At 40.3% G+C, this 14,838-nt stretch overlaps 1 protein-coding gene across 9 annotated transcripts in view; it reads right to left on the bottom strand.

Moving 5' to 3' along the window:
* Positions 1-14,838, bottom strand: part of Nrx-1 (neurexin 1) — a 661,903-nt gene that overhangs the window by 124,195 nt on the left and 522,870 nt on the right. The gene's annotated exons all lie outside the window — the stretch shown is intronic.

The following is a 14,838-nucleotide window of genomic DNA, read 5'->3' as shown; positions in this document are numbered from 1 at the left end:
AAAGTAGAATCCTGTTAGAACGAGGGCTGCAGCTAAACGATTTTCTACGACGACGATGTTAATTTCAACGCCAACAGCTTATCCACTTTAGCAACTCAAAGGCAGCGATATATTGTACAATATACACGGTGCTTGTTCAGATAAAATTTCACATCGTCGTAGAGCCGCCAATTGTTTTCTATGTGAAACATTTACGAACGATATTCGTCATTAGCGATATTCAAGCTTCGTATACAGTGCGTTCGAAACTCGACTGTGTGAAAATCATATTTTGCTCACAGCGGAAACTTCTCTTTTCAGATGCTTCTCTTGCCTCGGAAATTTCGATAAATCAAAACTGCAACAAGTCTGTAACTGAAAGATTTTCGCGCTTCCCTCGAAATTCCTCAACCTTCCCTCCAGCCTCCACTCTACAACTATCTTTATCCCGACTGTTTCTCACTGTCGAAAAGCTGGAGCAAAATGAATACGCAGTCTCCTCTTAATACGACAAAATAATATGCGTTGCACGATACACACCGCGTCTTCGTATCAGAGACGTTTCCGACGACTTCCCGACAATTTTTGGTCCGCGTTGTATTGGGTTGGCGGGTTTCGCCAGTACCACCAAATGACAAAACCACTAGGTTGTCCGACCATAAATGATCACACGGTGTAAATTGTCGTTTACCCTCAAATGTAATTTATACAACGTGAGTTATAGTCAATCGACTATACTCAGATAGCTGAGCAGGTACACGCTGGGAAGAAAAGCGAAAAGGACGAGGCAAATTGAAGCGGCAGGCGATAGGAACCGTGGAGCCGCGAAGAAAACGGCAAGGAAAGACAATGACGGTATAAAATAGGAGAGAAGGCAGTTGATAAATTTCATCGATCGGATTCGAAAGAAACCTGGATGGTTCTCGAGGCGCGAGAATGGGAATTCCGCAGGCGTGGAATTCCTGCAGGAGGCAGGACGGTGTGTTTCCTGGCGCGGAGTCCGCCGACGATTATTTATGAAAAAGGACGCTTGGCAGGCAGAAGGCGAGCGACGCGAGAGAACGACAAATGGCACGGGCGAAATAAAAATGGCGAACAAGTTTCGTAGGACGACGCCAGGAATTCTCCGGAGTCGATCGATGTTCCGCGCCTCTTGCAACGCACGGACGCGTTTCCAGCCGCTGGCCGTTCTCCAGTCGATCGCAACGAACAGCCAGAGCCATAAAGAGAGCATTTGCATGCCGGCGATTTGCGATTCGGCTCGAGGTGTTGCGGAAAAGGGCGGGAGACTTGGCCAGCTCGGCCAAGTTTTTAACCAGGCGATTCGATCGCTGCGCAGGATATTTCCAGTGTTTTTACAGCCGACGTCTCTGTGTGTAATTTCGTTGGCCTATGTAGAATGGAATTGTTTCCAGCTTATCGATCACTTGGAACGTCAAACTTCTTCTTTCTTATGGTTTCACGTGCGCCGCGTCTAATGGCGCGCTGTAAAAATTTCTAATCGTTTCGTGTTCCATGGAACTCGACAATCCAGTCCGAAGCTGTCGCACGATAATTCGTCAAATAATAATAATATTGGTAAATGGACGCGGATTTTTATGCAAATTCACGTTGTTGAAGATGTAATTGGAAACGTGGAAGCTTGGTAGAAAATTGTGTCACTTGGAATTTTATTATTTGTTATTATTGGCAGCGTTGTGCTTTGGATATTTCGTATATTTTCTCATATCAAGCAAATTCTTTGCAATTTTCTACTTTGAAATTTTCTATAAATTCATAAAATGTAGCCATAAGTTGCAGAGAAAAAGAAAAGCTTGTACATAGTGTTACGTTAATTTATATTAATTGCACTGGTCGTAATGAGCTTGGTAGAAAATTATTTTACCTGGAATTTTACTATTTGTTATTATTGACAGCATTGTGCTTTGGATATTTTGTATGTTTTCTCATATCAAGCGCATTCTCTGCAATTTTCTACTTTGAAATTTTCTATAAATTCATAAAATGTAGCTACAAGTTGCAGAGAAAAAGAAAAGCTTGTACATAGTGTTACGTTAATTTATATTAATTGTACTGGTCGTAATGAGCTTGGTAGAAAATTATTTTACCTGGAATTTTATTATTTGTTATTATTGACAGTGTTGTGCTTTGGATATTTCGTATGTTTTTCCATATCAAACAAATTCTTTGCAATTTTCTATAAATTCATAAAATGTAGCCATAAGTTGCAGAGAAAAAGAAAAGCTTGTACATAGTGTTACGTTAATTTATATTAATTGTACTGGTCATAATGAGCTTGGTAGAAAATTATTTTACCTGGAATTTTATTATTTGTTATTATTGACAGCGTTGTGCTTTTGATATTTCGTATGTTTTCTCATATCAAGCAAATTCTTTGCAATTTTCTACTTTGAAATTTTCTATAAATTCATAAAATGTAGCCATAAGTTGCAGAGAAAAAGAAAAGCTTGTACATAGTGTTACGTTAATTTGTATTAATTGCACTAGTCGTAATGAGCTTGGTAGAAAATTATTTTACCTGGAATTTTATTATTTGTTATTATTGGCAGCGTTGTGCTTTGGATATTTCGTATATTTTCTCATATCAAGCAAATTCTTTGCAATCTTTTATTTTGAAATTTTCTATAAATTTATAAAATGTTGCAGGTAGTGTTACGTTAATTTATATTAATTGCACTTGTCGCAATGACCTCGTAAGATAGAAATAAAATTTATGTATATACATTCACAATCATGTACGATGTATAGTTGATGGGAAATAAAATAAATAAATAATATATATAGATTTCTCTTCTTTTTATAATCTCATAATTTTCTATAAAATATTATAACCTGCAGGTTGTTCGAAATTTCCTAATTTCGTTCATTGTATGCAAATTTGTTGCTAATACAGGTAACTTGAGATTTCTACCTACAATTTTGTTAATGGTATCAGCTCCATCTAAATTGTACCAGTAATTTTGCAACTGTGACACACTTCGTACGTTTCTGCACGTTACGCGTATGTTTTATTCGCAATTTAACAAAATAGACGTTGCATTTGGAAAGAAATAAAACGTCAAATTTAAGAGAACGATATATGCAACGAAAATACGAAATCAATCTTCCCCTTTTTTAATAGGAAATTATTCATGGAACATCGGATTATAGAAGAAAATTTATCAATTTTTGCGATCAGAGGGTGTACAGTGCGGCCGTCAAAGGATAAGAAGATTTCTTCAGGAGAACAAAAATCAATCGTTGCTTTTCTTCCACCTTCCGCCTCTATTTTTCTTTTCTCTTTCTCAACTTGCAAATTTCCTTCCATATCCTTCGGATTTTCCTTTGCACCGATTTCTCAGAATTATTATTGGCGTGGCACTTGAGGCGGTTTAAAAATTATTTCAAGCGGACCAAGCGAGCGAAAGTCATACTTTTATCACCGACCATTACAGCCAATAGCAATGAAACTATTGCCAGCTAAGAGTTTCTTAATTCCATTCATAAAACCTTATCTTTTCTTACTTCAAACTCGCGCTACGACTTCCTCGTGCTTCGGTTATCTGGATATAGCGCGTGTCGTACGGGATTGCTCGTGTATCTTAATCTTATCAAGAGAATTACGACAAACGTTGACAGGTATGTTATCGGCAACCTCGTTTTCAAGATATCAAAGGCGAATTTCCATCGTTCCAATGACGTCACGATCGCAATGCTCGTATCGAGACAGGAAACGATGACACAGTGGACACAGGCGTAGGAATGCGACTGTAGATAAAAATTAGAAAAACTATCTTTTTAATTTCTCAACTTCATCGGTTTTAATATCGAAACTGTAAACAAAGATTTCCCAAGAAATCAGTTAACCGAGACAAAACCGGTTCGCTAAGACGAAGATGTAACGTTTACTAAATAAACGTGACGCAACACTGTAGAAATCTCAGGTTAATGATCTCTACAGAATTATTTATGGTAATTTAATCTAATTTGTAGTTGCAATAAACTGCAGGAACAAAATTAAAAAGTGAAACAGTCGTTTCGTTGCAACTTAATTCTTGTAACAGCCACGCGTACTCCGTGTGTACTGGTGGAAGCTTTTCCAGACACTTTTTTGGAGTTGTCAAAGAGGTGGCAGCAGCTAGTTAGGTTAAAAAAGGATCGGCAGATGGACAAATAATTTGTTGGCAAGGCAAGTCGTAATAAAAACTTCCGTCTTCCGTTCGATTACATTTCCATGAAACTCGCAGCCGCATTTCTGATGGGAGTCGTCGCGTCGGTGCATCGACAAGCAGCTGAGACCCCGTGGCGAGATGCCCCGGAAAATCTTCAATTAGCATTCATAAGAGCGACCCGATTCCAAGGATCGCCGGCTGAATGCAAACGGCCTTGCATTTGGAATTTGCGATTTCATCCGAGGCCACCGCTTTGGGAAATTTGTAATTTAGCCGGCCGTGTGTTCCATCGTCGTGCACCTACCACTGGTCCGAGCGGGCAAATCCACCAGCTGAGCTACGACCTGAACGTCATGCTTTTTCCTAAAGTTTCCGGTTCCAGTTGCAGCTGGAGTTCGCGAGAAAGACGCATCAGCAGCCGTTCTTACAACTCCTACGGGACACTCGATTTTGTCTCTTCGTCCCTCGTAGCTGATTTACACGGTCGTCGCGCTGCCAGGTGAGCAGCACGCGGTAGTCAGTTTTATTGAAAGCGACGGCGAAAAAGACACGAGTTCTCGAGTTGGGAGGTTCAGCAAGGCTTCCTTGCTTTTTTGCAAGTTTAGAGAGAAGATTTGTTATGGTAATGATCGACTAATATCTGCGCTAGCAATTTCGCTGTTGGCTTCAAGAGAAATACATCTGATGGGAGCTCCTACAGCAGCGAGAAAACAAGCAGCTGACTTTTATAAACTTTCGTTGGACTATTGGTTGCATGGGATGTTCAAGAAACGTCGGTGGACAGTCTTGAAACGGGAACGTAATTCTTCTAATTTTCGGTTCTTCTTATCGTTTGATTTTAACAATGCGATGGTCATCTTTGACAAGTTCGTGTATAGTGACAGTCATCAGAACGCACACGTTGAGAGTTTCTCTTGCAATTAAATGGTTTGGTTTTCTGTCTTTGCAACGCAATTGGAATATTGTAAAACGTCGGTTCGATTTACGGTGATTAATTAATTTTGTGAAAAGAGAAGCAACTTTCTACGTGGAGAATTATGCGCAGAGATATTTCATTGAGAATTAATTCGAGCGCGATTGTCTAACGCACGGAGAATACTAAGATAAGGAAAAGTGCTGGTTGAGTTACCTTCTCGCTTGCCTGTCGATAATTTACAAGCATCGAGCTTAATACCAGCCGAAGCTGTCAAACCGTAAATTATTATCGAAAATATCGGCCAGCCGGAGGCGTTTTCCTTCAATTTTCTTCGAGAAATTTTCCACGGCAGTTGCCTGTTTCCCGGGCCTTTGAATAATTAACGAAAATCGTCCGCAGCAAGTTTCGCGAGAGGAATCGACGCGTCTGTGAACGCCGAGGAAACTGCAAATTAAAAATTTCTTTCGCCTAACTTCTCGAGCGCTCGATTCCATAGCTATCGAGATACAACGTAAGCATCGTGAGTTCCTTTCTAAACAGAAGCTTTCCAGTCTAAAAATATTCTCGAAAATCAACCTGTCGACGTTTGTTCAGCCGTCTTCGGGAATTTAACGAAGTAGCGTTTTAATAATTGCTAGCAATTATTTATATCCAGCGATTTTATATCTACGTTTTAACAATGAATTTTTATCGCAATTGCAGTGACTCGTATGCAGCAAGACTCTTGTCCATCCCTGACTTTTTCCTTTTTCTAAATTTTTAACAATTTTACAGATTGAATGAATAATTTTTATTGGAATTGCAATGACTCGTATGCAGCAAGACTCTTGTTCATCCGTGTCTTCTTGAAACCTTTTTCTAAATTTTTAACAATTTTGCAGATTGAATGGACAATTTTTATCGGAATTGCAATGACTCGTATGCAGCAAGACTCTTGTCTATGCGTGTCCTTTTTCCTTTTCTAAATTTTTAACAATTTTGCAGATTGAATGGACAATTTTTATCGGAATTGCAATGACTCATATGCAGAAAGACTCTTGTCCATGCGTGTCTTTTCCTTTTTCTAAATTTTTAACAACTTTGCAGATTGAATGGATAATTTTTATCGGAATTGCAATGACTCGTATACAGAAAGACTCTTGTCCATGCGTGTCCTTTTTCCTTTTCTAAATTTTTAACAATTTTGCAGATTGAATGGACAATTTTTATCGGAATTGCAATGACTCATATGCAGAAAGACTCTTGTCCATGCGTGTCTTTTCCTTTTTCTAAATTTTTAACAACTTTGCAGATTGAATGGATAATTTTTATTGGAATTGCAATGACTCGTATGCAGCAAGACTCTTGTCCATCCGAGTCTTTTTCCTTTTTCTAAATTTTTAACAATTTTGCAACTGGCAAGTAAGAAGATTAATTAAGTTAAGAAAAATAGACGCGTAAGTTTGTCTAATTTAGGCGAAGTTTGGGCTAATTTAGGTGAATTTTCAGCTGATAGAATTGACTACTGGAAGAGAAACGTCTGTGGCGGATCCCCTGTTGCGCACTTCGTACCATTTTCATTAAGAAAAGCGTCGCGGCCACTTGTTTCCTCGTTTCTGCCACGCAATTTATCGACGACAAACTTTCAGGTGGAATAACCGAGCAATTCCAAAATTTCATACGACTCGTCCCTTTCGATTTCTACTTCCACTTCGACTCGATTAATTGGAAAACTGAATAGAATTTCGTTCCATTATCTTCTTGCAAATTATTTTATACTCGTTTCGATACAATTGTCACCTAATCTGAGATTTGAAGATTTAAAATCCGACTCTGTTAATTTTCTAATATTGTAATCTCTAATACCAACATCTCTTTCTCTTCGTTTCTCCGTCCACTCAAAGCTTCTCCCGTGTTTCCTCCTAAACAATACTCGACCCCCATATAAACCCCATATATTATCCGAGTTTCAAAATCTCAAGATCATTTTACTTAGGCAATTTTACGCGTTTAATTTGTAAGTGTCGCGTAGCACAAGTTTCAACACACCGACGAAGAGTCGCCGATAATCAGCCAACCGATCTACCGCATCTCTCACGACGCATTGCTCTTTTACATCGCGTCTCGAGCATCCTCGCGCAAATTGCGATCGAAGTATAAGCGGCGCGAGGCTGGCACCGGAGAATTCATGCGAATAGATGGTTAATTTTATTCCAAAAAGGCGCCTTTACCCGAGAGAGAACCGCCGTTCAACGTAATATAAACAGAGTAAGATAAAACGGAAGGCGCTCGAGGAGGAACTCGCTCGTATATTTAAGTATATTCGAGTAACGAATAATTAATAGAAAATGAAATAAGATAACGACAGTGCGAGCCAGGATATACGCGTCTCATTTTTCTCGGTCTTAATAAAATTCCTTCCGCTCTCCTTTCTTTCATTTTCTTATTCCACTCGGCGAGATTTACTTTCCATTTTTTATTCTCTGCCCGGTTTCCTTTAGCACGCCGCCCTCGTCGTATTTCCTGCGCAGCCAAACGCATTGTCCTTCCATCACCTCGGGCTTCAACGTGGAATTCCTGCTGGAATTGCTTGCGCTCGCCTCGGCTGTTGCTTCGATATTTATGCTAAATAGGGATTTCCTATCTAAATACGATATTGTACGACGGGCCAGCGTTGCAGTGGAAACAACGCGCCGTACAATGGCCATGTTCTTCGGCTGCTGCATTTTCGCGTTAAAAGCACAACTAGATTACTCCGACTACTTCTTATCCAATTTTATTATTCGTCTCGTATGGTTTTCCGATTTTTACCGAGGAATAGTATACATGCTGCGTGTTTGCAGTGGTGTGCAGTGGTTTTCGATGGGAAGGAAAAGGTTGTTCGGTGGAAAACTATGGAGTCGTCCAATTGTGCTTGCTATTTCAATTCGTTGAATTTTATTTGATGAGATAGCGGCGATATCTCGCTGTTGATGAGAAGGCAAGGGATTAATAATTCGTTTTAGTTGCTCGCGATTACGCCATTATATCCTTGCGCATTTGGTCCATTAATTAGGGCACGTTAATTAGGCAATTAATCAGGCAACTGTGATCGATTGTAACGATAATGATCGAAGAATTTCGACGCTGGAGCGTTGATAACGTTATTTCTGAATTCTACACTATTCAATAACAAGATGCGTCCTTTTTAATTATTCCGTTATAATTAATATCTGAAGCCGAGATTTCAGTGATAAGGACGAGGAGACGTACCACGCATCCGCAATTTCACAGAACGTCGATCGGCAATTTATTAAATCGCGCGTTTCCATCGGCCGAACTTCTCCCTTTTCGTCTCGTTCTCTCGTCCTTTTACTTTCGAGATTGGCTTCTCCATCGCCCATTCGAGACAGTTGGAGCATAAAGGCAAGATACGAGGATCAGAGGAAGTCGTCGATGCGAAATGGATCCTTTTCGCGACTCGACGATCCTTCCATATACCGTCGCACGCTCCTCTTCGATATATTTGAACTTTGAACGCGCGATTCTACGTGGCCCGATGCGTCTACAGATACACGGCGTCCTTCCACTCTTCTTGTTTTCTCCACACAATAAACGAGTATGGTTGCTACGGTTCGTTTTTAAGGGAGCGCACTCGTCTAACGAGAACGACGAAGCGACCGATTTCCATGAATTTCTCTTCGGGCTAACTGTGCACTGCTTACGTGGGGCTAGGACTTGCTGGCGTAGAAATCGACGTGGAAAGGTAGTTTCGTTTTTATTTGTATCCTTCTTCTCGTTCGTTAACTTTCTAAACTTTTAAAATTCACTCGACCCAGTCGATTTGCAAAAAACAAGTTCGTTCTAAACTTTCCCATTTTTGTACTTGAAAAATAGCTCCGATCTCAGCTAGTAAATCGAGTTTTGTCGATAGTATGTTCGCAGAATGTTTCCAAATGATCTTCCAGTTTATTAAAAAATACCACTAACCGTGTCTAATCGTGTCTTTTTTTTTTTAAATAACAATTATCGAGGGAGTTGCGTTTGCTCTTTCATTTTGAAGATTTACACCGCATTTACAGCAAGAAATTCTCCAACGATTCCAATCGAAAACCTTAAGATCCCTAATAGATGCAGCTTGGTACGTTACCAACGAAACGATACATCACGACCTCGAGATACCCACAGTCAAAGAAGAAATATCCAAATTCAGCAATAGACACAGCACAAGAGTTAACAACCACCAAAACCCTCTAATTGCTCAATTATTCGATACGTCGGAACAGATCCGCAGGCTAAAAAGACATTACACCTTAGACCTAAGCACTAGATTCAAATAGAATCAAACATACTATAAACACTTATTAATCATGTCACGCCAGATAAATTTACTTAAAATTCTCCAACGAGAATTGATTGTAAAATCATTTGAAGATTAAAAACATTTTGAAGATTACATTGAAGCATCGCTGTTACGTTTCTACCTAAACCAGGGCAAGATGACATCCAGATGTCTACACATCCTCATTGCGTACCCTCGATAGTCTCAAGAACCGACCAGAAATCTCAGGAATTTTCTAGCTAAGGTCCTTCAGACCGAACAAAGATCTTTTTACTAAATCGTTTTCTAAAGTTTATTGTTTACCACGAGAAGACACGGGGAAGTTAGTTTTTCTCGCGTACGATGCTTCCCACTGGCAACTTTCTATCGAGAGCGGCTAAGACCCTTCCTAGTCCACCAACCTTCTTATTATCCAATCAGAAGCAACGTCTACTGCCCTCGCTTTCCTAACCAAAATTGTCATCAACAAATCCGATGGTCCCGTGCGCTAGACACACCCATCGCTAGCTTTCCTCCGACACAGCATCGTCACTGAACTTCACTTATTCTTCATCGTTGGAATAGTCATCGTGTCTGTACCTGGTCTCTACCCTTAAATCAATCACTTGCTTAACTTGTACCTACGCACCAGCGTAACTATCTTCTTTACAAAGTTGTTGGAATAAACATTATTTTATACGTGTTAATTCAGTGTAAACTCGATCGAACCACCCTTATTATCCTAATAGAAATAAGGGATCGATCAGTTCGTGGCGTCGATTATCTAATCGTAACGGGAATTTACCACTCCCGTTGACGTGCTTCCTCGCGATCTCGTCTCTCTGTGAAAGGTCGATTAAACAACCGCGTTTATTTGTTTTAGAAAACTCAATCCAAGTACCTTGAACCTCAAATTTGAACCTCAAAGTGAGTTGCTGCGAACACGTAATTTTACACGTCTTTTCTCGTTGTCTGATTCAGTGAATATCACCATTTTCTACCGTGTGTATCATAGTTTTCGTTAAGATAGAATTGGAAGGTGGATAAGTTTCTGTGCTGTTCGTAGAAAATATTTCGACAAATTGCACAGTGTTTTTTTTTGTAAATTTTGCTCGTGACAGCTGGAAGAATATTTGGAGAAATTTTCGGGGACAAACGCGACTCGTTTCAACAAATTCTGTTTCTGACAGAGCAATAACAGTTTTACAAATTTCACCGTGTCACCGGAGAAAACGTACTTCCTACTTCCGCGAAGCAGAGTAATATCGCGGGTAATTCTATCACGCACAAACTGGCGAATATCTTTTAGAAATATTCCGGCCGATGCAGCGTTGCAAATTTGTTTCGCCGGACAACATTTTGTACGTGGGATCGCGTCGCACGTTAAAATCCACGTCAAATGTTACGTGAAAGTACTTTACCGCAAGCGAAGCTCGGTAACTGCAGCCTCGAACGAACAGGCGAAATCTTTGAGTTACAGAGCTTCCCTACTTATCGAAATTCCCCAGTAAATGAGGTCTAACGAAGGAAAATTCGACGTACAGAAGCTTCGTACGAATTACGTCTTTCGCAAAATGTTGGTATTTCAAGCTTCCTCTTGCAACTTATTTTATTCGACGTACGTCAATGCGAAAGTTAGAGAGAAAGTTACGCGTTCGACGAAAGACAAAGACGCTAAAATATAATTTGCCCACTTTTTATGATTTTCCAGACAAACGTAACAACTGTAAGACAGAAGACATCGAGCGACTGATGAAACTTGGTCTCGTAGAAATTCCAGTTACAAGGTGGCAAATAATTCGAGTTAAAATAAATTTTATTTCGACTTGTAGAGGTTTACGAAGAAAATCATAGTTTTACAAAGTCAGAGTGATTCTGGTACGTTAAACTGCTTACTTGTCGAGCGATATCGTGATAATTATTGATTAAATTGTAGAATTTAAACTTCAAAAGTTTGCTGGAAAATCGTGCGAATCGATACGATCTGTAATAAAAATACAAAGATCTAATTATCGTTATCAAAGATTTTCCACCGGGCGGCGGTTCTATTCGCTGTGAATTACGAACTGGCGGTATCCTGGTAACAAAAATTTCCTGCTGCGGTGTTTTAACAGCGTACGATAGGTTTTCGTTTGAAAGAATTGGCGACGCCAAGTTGCGCCATATCCGGGAAAAAGTTGCGACATTAACCGTTCGTATAAAGCTTGCTCGACGAAAATTCATTCAGATTTTTCCAAAATATTTGCCGGCGATATGAAGGAAAACGGGCGAACGTTAAAACGAACTCGAGCGTGAATGGTCGGAAAGCGGAAAAACCTGCGTTTCAAGTTGCGAGCGGAACGGGGACGCGCACCACGTTGGCTGCAGTTTCGCAATTGTCGTTACAAAGCGTATCGATGCAAATGAAACGACACGACGTTAGAAACGTGGAGCGTTAGGGTAAGGAGCGTAGCAGGGCAGAGTAAATTGTGTGTCTGTGCCAGATGTAAAACGGTTGATTGCCTTGGAAACGTTGCGTTCCCGACGACGATTGTACACAGCGCAGGTAAATGGTAACAGCGTAGGAGAGTTGTAGCCGCTGCGTTTCAGAGCCGAGTGTCTATCGTTGCCAATGAGAGACAATCGGATTTAGGTTTGGGGTGATAAAGAACGCGCGATAGATTGGAACGCAGTGCTAACTGTTACGAGCTAGTTGCTCCGCGGTGTTACGACGCGTTCGACGATCGTAAAAGTATCGATACGCTTTGTCGTTCGATCGTAAAAAGGGAAATTGCTTCCTTAATCGATGCGACAACTTTCGTTGTTTGTACCGTTGTTTCGTACGCTGCTTTTAATCCTTTTATCGCGACATGTTTCAAGCTGTTCCTGCACTTGTTTCATTTAAGCTATTCCAAGTTGGAGATGTACAGGGTGTACGTAAAACGAAACGATTTTTATTATCGTCTTCGGGCATACGAATATTTATATTTAACATTATTACGATAAATGCTACACGACTCATTAAGGGAAGAAAATTCTTGTCGCAAGACAGAGTTTGAAGAATTCACCGGAAATTATTATTCTTCGTCAAATTTGTCATTTACAAATTTGACCGTTTCTGTCGAGTCGAGAAATGTAGAGAAATTTTACGGATCTTGAAGCCATCGAGCTACGTTTCGTCAGCTTGCTATTTGAGAAAAGATTTATACACCGATGCAATAGTTGTTTATGGATAGTTCGATTCTGTGACGATAGTTCTAAAGACGAAGAAGCTGCGATGTAATTTACGTCTTTTTATAATGTTCCAGACAAACGTAACAGCTGGAAGGAAGAAGAGAATATCGAGCGATCGATGAAAGTTGGTCTCGTAGAAATTCCAGTTACAAGGTGGCAAATAATTCGAGCTAAAGTAAATGTTATTTGTACTAATTAGTACTAATGACACACGCGTTGAAAGATCAAAGTCATTAACGATTAACGATAATTGTTAGAATAGAAATAATTTGCTGTTTCTATAGAAATTCCTCTTCTATCGTTGCAACGAGGTTTCTATGGGAAACCGAACGCCATAGCGAAAGGGGAAAAATTGAGAATATTCTTCGAGCGATTGCTGGCGGATTGCTCGACGACGTTACTTTTGATATCACAGTTCGTTGTAGGCGAAGAGATCTATCGTTTCGGAAAGAGCTTGTCTTCAGGGTTCAAGCTTTCGCGAAATCCAAACGACCAGGAATATGATGTTCCCCTGAAAACGCGACCGCTCGTTTAAAAACGACGCAGAAAGAACAAGAGCAAAGAGCATTGGTGGCCGGCGAAAAAAGAGGCAAAATGTTGGAAATGAATATTACATAAACCTGGGATCCAATTTTCTGCTCTCAACGGAAGCTTACGTCACCGCGAGGCATCCAATAAAAAATGAACGACGCTCGGTTGAAAACGAAAAACCTGGCCAAAAGCTATCTGCGTGTAACTCGCCATTGACGTTCCAACAAAAGCAAAAATATCATCATGACTTTTTAACGCGATTACAGCTCGCAGGTATGCCGAAGGCGTCTCGCTTCCGACAACTTTCAAAAATATCTCGCTCGCCAGCCAAATTACGCGTCTCACACGGGGCACGGCTACGAGAAATAGTTGATCGCAGTTCAAACGTAATTGTTAGCAGTGACAAACTATGTGCCACGTTCTTTATACGATTCTCCCTTCCCTTTCTCACTACAATCATTTTTCTCTTAATTTTTGACACACCTTGGAAAAATATTATTTACGTTCTTTCTCACCTGCGCTATACATTTTTCAAGTATTGTTGCGTCTGTAGGACGACGCGTTATGCAAATCCTAAGCTGCTACACAGCATCGTCTCTACCGATTGGAAAAATGTCTGCACTTTAGAAATGAAAATTGACGAAACGAATTCGGTTGCAAAGGTAATTTGAAAATTCACAAATTGAGTTACGACTATCCAATCGATCTTCCCGAACGTACCTATTGTACAGTTTATTTTCAGCGTCGAAACTCTAAGGGAATTCGACTAAAGAAATTAGCGCGTTCACGAGGCCGACACCAATACAGTTAAAACGTTATCAGCTGAGCAAAGAAACCTTGTCTCTGACATTCTATAAAATCGTTGCTCTAGTTGCAACGATAAGAAGGATGAAAAGCCAGTTGCTCTCCTGGCGACTGGAAAATCGCCTGTGCAGTTCGGTTTCCAAAAAATATCGATTTACAACGTACCGATAGACGTGTGCGTACGAAAAAGCGATAAAACCGATCCGGATAGAAATATTTTCTCTATTCGAGCTGGCTCGTTGCAGACGACCGAGTTCGAATTTGAACACGGCAACCCCTTTTTGTATTTGTTCCTTGAAAAGCGCGAGCGAGATCACCGACGTGTGACTAAATACCTCGCACGAAAATCCAAAAAGGGATTGGTATAATAGCGCGATGAACAAGGATGATCTGAATTCACAGCGTTCTCGTTACTCTCGTTGTGATCTATGCAGGTGGCTTAGTCGGAAATTCGTCGAGTTTCCAAGATGATTCGGTTTGGCGCATGGGCTTTCAATTTTCTACCTGTCTATATTTTTTTATCCTTTTTTTTTTTTTTTTTTTTTTGATAAGAGCTTTTTTGAATTCAGATATCTCACTTCGTTCGTGCGTGCGGTGGTTTGAATGCTGTATTGAACTATCGCGGTCCAGATTTCTATCTACGGTGAATTGCGATAATATTCCAACTGTACGATACGCACGTTTGCTTGAAATCGTGTTGACGGATCGATGTATCGAACGTTAATGGAGTGTCGTCGTCAATCGTACGGAAATATCCACGTAGAAGTTGATAAGACAGAAAAGTTTGGAACTGAGGCGAGGACAGGGATCTTGCAAAGTATCGCGCTTTCTTGCCTGTCCAGGACCACCGGTAATTAACACGTTGGTCGCCACGTCACCCATATCTATGTGACGGGTATACTTCCGTGGGGGCCCCGTCACCAAAGTATGGTGACGCTCTTCTT

Source organism: Bombus fervidus, chromosome 18 (assembly GCF_041682495.2).
Source record: "Bombus fervidus isolate BK054 chromosome 18, iyBomFerv1, whole genome shotgun sequence".
NCBI classification, from domain to species: Eukaryota; Metazoa; Arthropoda; class Insecta; order Hymenoptera; family Apidae; genus Bombus; species Bombus fervidus.
Note: the sequence above shows the minus strand (reverse complement) of the source record. Positions and strands in the feature narration are given on the sequence as shown.